Below are 6,967 nucleotides of genomic sequence, written 5' to 3' on the forward strand. Positions count from 1 at the left end.
AGAGTAACATATTGTTTTTTACAGTTTATAATGTTTTTGAAACTACTTATTGCGACAACTTCAATTCCTGCTAAATTTAAATTGAACGTAAGGGCATAATTGTCTTATTTCCGGGTTCTTTGATTTCCATTGAAATGAAATTTCCCAGCAGTGACTTCTTAATTTTGTGTCTCATAATATTAAATATTTAATAAATGAAACTAATGTATAAATTAATTTTTAAAGACAATATTGTATTTAAAAATGTGACTTATATTTCACTCCAACAATAAGCATATCCATATTTCATAAAACATACCATACACCCTACAGTAAAATCCATATGTCTAATGTCTACTTCACTAAAATTCCAACAATCAGACAAAATCGCCATAAAAATGTTAAAATTGTCACAAAAGATTCCAAGTAGGCATGCAGTCACATCATTAACAGTACCTCTTAGCGTAAATGTAAACACACATTCCTTCACATGCGGCGATTGTCCTTAAATCCTTTGTTCTTCACACAAATATTTTCTCCTTTTTCCTCCTCCTCGTCCATTGTTGAAAAATTAAATTATATATTCCACTTTTGAGTAAAAATATCCAGTATTTTGTGTCCATGATAGACATACAATATCGTTCCATGATTATATTCCAAAGTGTATCATCGGCTATCTACTGAAGATGATGCAGAAACGCACCCAATTTCATCAATGTTATAACACGCATGGTTAGATATCCTTTGTTCAACGTTGAACTCGCCTCCAAAGGTCGTACGGAGTTTATCGTCCAATTTTTTAAATATTTAACCGCAAAACTCCATTTTCAGATCCAGAATAAATCCATCCAATATCAGAATTAATTTCCAAGAAAAACTGTAAAATATGTCCTCAAATTTGGCATAATGTTGCTTAAATATATGCCAATACGGTGTGAAGTGCGTAGTGAAATAGCAGTGCTATAAGCAGATATAGAGCGGAAAAACAATCGTGTTGAAACAAAGGGTATTAATTTGCAGACGGTCTGCTTGAAAAAAAAGGCGGGGACCCGACTAGGGTAGGGCCGAAGGGCGTTCACCACACACGCATGTGCGTGCATACGGGGCAGCAGCGAGCTAGTCGCTGATTGGCAGGAAACGAAAAGATGATTTTTAATGAAGGTGAATCCCTGTGAATTTTTAATTAATATCTTGTCACGATAAGCGACGAGGTTTTACGAGATTAAACGATGTTTATTCCCGGTGATGTGAGCAGAAATACTGCATTAACTATAGTAACGCGTTCAATTTAGGCGCATTCAAAATTGAAAAAGTTTGCGTGAAGGTTTTAATTCAGGAAAACTGTGTGTGTGATGGTACAATTGAAACTGTTATCTAAAATATAGTCATGTAAACTAATTTTTCATTAATAAATATCCCAGGAAACAAAAACATTATAAAATGTTCATAAAACATTTTAAAAAATTACTGCAAATATACTAAAATAATGTTATTTTTAAATACTTAACTTAAAAGTGTTGGCAAAATGTTTCCTATAACAATTTACAATAACATTTTGACAACATTTTAAAAATGTTGTTGTAGTGCATTTGTTTTTATACAAAACGTTAAAAAACGTTTCCATGACCTTTATATATCCCGACATTTAAAACTAAAACCCAAATATTGCATGTTTAAAACATTTTAAAAACGTTTTGTGTTTGCACAAGGAGCATTATTCCGAAAAGCCTTAAAGTTATATGCTTTAGGGTATTTTAGGTTAGGATTAGGGATTGCACTGCAAAAACAAGTGTTAATACATTAACACTATAGCAACACTTTTTAAACATGTTAAACCGTTAATGTGTTAAAATATTAACATTTGTGTTAAAATATTAACAATTATGTGTTAAAATATTAACACTTTTACACTTTTATTAACACATTAACACTGTGATTAAATGAGGATGTTCATTTTTAAATGCTTTAACACGTTAACACCACTTTCCAAAAACAAGTGTTAATATATTAAGTGTTACTTTTTAAACACGTTAAACCGTTAATGTGTTCAAATATTAACATTTGTGTTTATATTTTAACACATAAATGTTAATATATTAACGGTTTAACATGTTTAAAAAGTGTTGCTCAAGTAGTGTTAATCTATTAACACTTGTTTTTGCAGTGTGGGATAAGATCAGGGTTAGGGTTAGTGTAAGAGCTATAGAGTTAGAGTAACGGTTAGGATTAGGGTTTGGGATAAGGTTAGGGTTAGTGTAAGAGCTATAGAGTTAGAGTAACGGTTAGGATTAGGGTTTGGGATAAGGTTAGGGTTAGTATAAGAGCTATAGAGTTAGAGTAACGGTTAGGATTAGGGTTTGGGATAAGGTTAGGGTTAGTGTAAGAGCTATAGAGTTAGAGTAACGGTTAGGATTAGGGTTCGGGATAAGATCAGGGTTAGGGTTAGTGTAAGAGCTATAGAGTTAGAGTAACGGTTAGGATTAAAGTCAGGGTCATCTCAGCAAACACAAAACGTTTTCGATATCATTCGCAAAAGGTATATATCAAGGGTATAAAACATTTATTGATACTTACTGCAAATATTACACGACACACCACAGATATTGGACACACTTTAAATGTTGAAAAAATGTTTGACAAAAATATTTGCCAAAAATATTTCACAATAACATTTTGAAAACATTTAAGAGTAAACATTACAAGAGTAAACATTAGTGTGTTTTCATGACCTTTATATAACTCAACATTTAATGTTATTATAACGTTTTTACCAAAACCAAAACCTAAAATATATCCTGCTGAAAACGTTTGAAAAAACGTTTGTGTTTGCTGTGATGTTTCATAATATCAATTTGTAAGCGCTCTAGCAAAGTCATAGTTCATTGAATTTACAACCGTATGACAAAACAAGCGAAAATAGTAACTTTTTGCTTTGCACAAGCTTTGCAATTTAAAGATATTTGGCCATTGCTCATTGAAATGAAGCTAGTATATGGACAATATAAGTGTGCTCTTTCATTTAATGACATAAAAGGCTGAAAAATATTGTAAGGATCACTTAAGGTTTTGACTTTTAAAACCTACATTTTGGTCAAAATTGTGCTTGGATAGGTCGTTTTCAACAGATTTACCACATTCGCCATGCTATAAACATTGAATTGCGTTATCTGTTGACGTAATGAAAAAAACGAGTTTTTTAGGGGAAGTGTTAGCTTTCGTTCGATATTTAAAAAATTGGATGAAGGAACACTTCAGGTTTTGACAAAAAACAATCACAGATGCCTATTTTCCACTAGTCACCACCAGCTAGAAGCTCTTATGATGCTATGCACTCAACTGTGTAGTGTAAACACATACTAGAGACCAGGTACTACTTGCTTGACGAAATTGTGTGCTCAGGTGTATGAGGTAGGAACTGTGCAAAGATATGGTTTGTAAGAAAATCGTTTTGTAGCGAATGTAGCCAAACCTTTCCATATGATAGACTTAGATAAGGGTTAAGGTTAGGCGATGAACTTTAAGGCTAAGGTAAGGATTAAGGTAACCTAGGCAAGATGAATCAGTAGGCCTACAAATGGGTAAAATGGGCATTTTTAGATTATTCTTTTACAAAATAATGTGCAATTTAAGCCTTAGTTTGCTTTTTATTTGATTCAAAGATAATAAGGTGACGCAATAATCTGACCCTCTTTTTTTGGTGTTTTTTTTTGCATATAGAAACACATGTATTGTATTTCTTATGTATCATACTGTTTTTACCCTGCGATATTTAAGGTTTTATCAATAAAAATCAATCAAACTGGTTATATCATTGAAAAAGTTTGATTTAATAGTTGTTTTTGGCTAAAATGATAGTTATGTGAATACATTATTGATTAAACGGCTCGAAATTTGCGTATATTGCAAACGATTAAAGAAACAGTGTTTCTAGTCTTTAAATGCAATTTGCCCAGTATGCCATCTTTTTAAAGGCAGCTTAATTGCGAGCAGCTTTTTTTTCAATACCCCATGTCCAAATTAGCTGAAATTGCAGAGTGATGGTGGAAAGACCATTTCTGAGATATTTACAGAAGGAATTTTTTTAATTCTTTTATTTTGCGAAAAATAAGCAATATACGCCCGAAATAATGCCGAAAAATCGCAAACCTTGGAATTTTCAATGTCGTTCACCCACGCAATTATTTATTTTTCTTTATTTTCTTTATGTAACTTTCAAGATCATGTCCTTAGCTATCCATGCATTCTTTTAATTTTGGGGGAAAATAATTAGATTAAAAGGGCATTTCGTGATCCACAGCCTCTTCCCCCCCCACTTTTTTTTAAGATGAGATTTTATACCACTGGAAACCTCTGGCTACATGGTTTATGTACCAACAATTTTTGCAGATTAATTCGTTTAACAAAAATATCGTCAAATTGATGTGTGATGTGCTCTCACGATATATCTGATGTGCTCTCATATCCCACAAAACATACTGTCTAAACGTTCATACCCCAGCCCTTAATTTAAGGTTTATGACTAAGTTTATTGGGTTTTCAATTCTGTTGACGTTTTTTAAAGGACAAACATCTAAATTATTCATATCGTCACCGTACTATAGGCCTACTTGACGATAATTCCGTCATTTTTTTTGGTTGTAATTTTGAGAACAAAATACAAAATATGGCTCAAAGCATGAATCACCCTAATTATTTCTGATTATTCCCTTTGACTCATTGTCATGTGTTCATGTGCAAAGATTGGTGAATAAATATGTTTAAATACATGTTTGAATCATATTTTGTACTTTGTTCTCAAAATTTCAATGACTTAGGGCTCTTAGGCAATTATCGTAGTAGGTTGACGATATGCACATTGCACAACCCCTACTTGAATCCCCGCACACACTCTAGTATTAGACCCGCAGCGCAAGTGGATCTTTTAACACTCTCCCCACACACCCCCACCCTTTTATTAGACCCGCAACAATGGATCTTTTTTACCAGAAAATACCCAACCATGTATCCAAACGAAACAGAAATTGACCGGCACATGGGGCAATATATTTGGCAAGGTGCGCGGGGGTCAGTAGCCCTATTCAGTTTCATCCCCCGGGTTTTATCATGTCCAAGCTTACTCCAGACCTGGTCATTCAAGTTTATCATAATATTGCAGATGCTCCGGAAGATTTTAAATATTGGGGAAGGGGAGGGGCATGGCACCTGGCCAATATTATAGGGGGGTCAATGGTACTTTTCCATAGCGACCAGAATTATTGGGGCGGGCCCCCTACACCCCCCTCCCCGCGGAGCCACTTTATTGAATGTCTTGGTCTTCATCTCACAGCTGATCCAATTTTGACATCTCAATGTATTATTGCATAAACACTCGTCATTGAAATCACTACAATATCGCCCTCCCCTAATTTACCTTGAACTAAAAAATGCCCATTTATAGAAAACTCACGGAGCACTTGGAGAACCGGATGAATTCTTCAAATACCCATGATAAGTCGGGTTTCAAACTGAAGGTCAAGCACGAATCGACGAAATGTCCTGTCCACAAATGCCCCGATACCCACAACCATGCTGATAATGATACCAACAGACAGACAAAAATATTTAAAAACATTTTCAAAACTTTTGATTTTACCAGTCTACAGCCTTTAAAAAAAATGCTATTAGGTATTAGGCAAATGCCTGCCTCGTATATCAGGTGCAGTGGTTCTTAAGGTATTCGTACCGTCTTGACGTCGTGTAAATAGCACATAGGAAATCATGTAGTTCAGCGGGTATTTATATAGTTCAATAATAAGCATAAATTTCGTGTCCATTTGTCAACATCTTTCTCTGTTTTATACTTCTCACTAGTATAACAAGTTCAAATTTAGCTATTAATCTTAAATTGTTTATTTTCATAACTTTTTTTTCATAAAAATTGTCCAAGTCACTATCTTCCCTGTTGATGTCAATTGCAGGTATGTTGATACCCTCGCGTGTGACACGCGTCTGGGGGGTCAAAGGTTAGCAACGGGGTAATGATACTGCACTGGTTTCACGTACATTTGAAACCTTCAAGCCTGGAGGGGCTCAGTGAGTCTCCGAGGGACTGCAACTTTGAAGAACGTGTTGTTGAATTAAACTTAAAGTGCTTTATCTTGAAAGTTCGAACTCGGGGGTAATGTTCGAACTAAGGTCATTCAAATTTTCAAATTTAGGTACCGGTACCATGGATGGATATTGAGTTAAAAGGCCTACAATTATGTGTACCCTCAGGGTTGTGAATTACTAGGGGGTAAAAGATTCATTCATTCATTCATTCGTTCGTTCGTTCGTTCGTTTGTTCGTTCGTTCGTTCGTTCGTTCGTTCGTTCATTCATTCATTCATTCTGACCAGTCTCGACCTATCAGCAGGAATATAGGCCTATGGTGGTGGGGCCCAACCGCATAATTTTAGGGTAAAATTCATAATTTTAGGGTACAATTCATAATTTTAGGGTAAAATTCATAATTTTAAGGTAAAATTCATAATTAGGGTACAATTCATAATTTTAGGGTAAAATTCATAATTTTAGGGTAAAGTTCATAATTTTAGGGTAAAATTCATAATTTTAGGATGAAATTCATAGTTTTAGGGTAAAATTGATAATTTTAGGGCAAAAGTCATAATTTTAGGGTAAAATTTATTTATGTATCAATTTTTTCAAATGTTTCTGAGGGGTTTCTGAGCTTCGCGTGCAGGGAGGTCCTGCACCCATGCCCCTCACAGTTTCGCGCCTCGGAGGAGGCCTCAAATCAGTGGCCCCTCCCGGCCCGAAAGATCTTTTTAACAAATCTTTCGGAGCCTCTGTTACTTTCTTTTCTGTGCCTTTACTGTCAATTTGTCGATCCTTCCCTTGCTCCTAATTTGTATTGCTAATGATTCACCATTCATCATCAATTCACCTTTGATCAATATGAATTTCTCCTGGTCTGGTGTCTGTATTTTATAAATAGATGCACAATCCTG

General features: G+C 34.6%; 1 long non-coding RNA gene across 1 annotated transcript in view; it reads right to left on the bottom strand.

The window, feature by feature from the left end:
- LOC140139360 (uncharacterized) overlaps nt 1-1,049 on the bottom strand; it is a 71,538-nt gene extending 70,489 nt beyond the window's left edge. The window contains exon 1 of the long non-coding RNA XR_011857095.1: nt 436-1,049. This is a non-coding gene — a long non-coding RNA (uncharacterized lncRNA). The remainder of the gene's footprint in view (nt 1-435) is intronic.
- Between the last annotated feature and the right edge of the window lie 5,918 nt (nt 1,050-6,967).

This window comes from Amphiura filiformis, chromosome 18 (genome assembly GCF_039555335.1).
Source record: "Amphiura filiformis chromosome 18, Afil_fr2py, whole genome shotgun sequence".
Lineage (NCBI taxonomy): Eukaryota > Metazoa > Echinodermata > Ophiuroidea > Amphilepidida > Amphiuridae > Amphiura > Amphiura filiformis.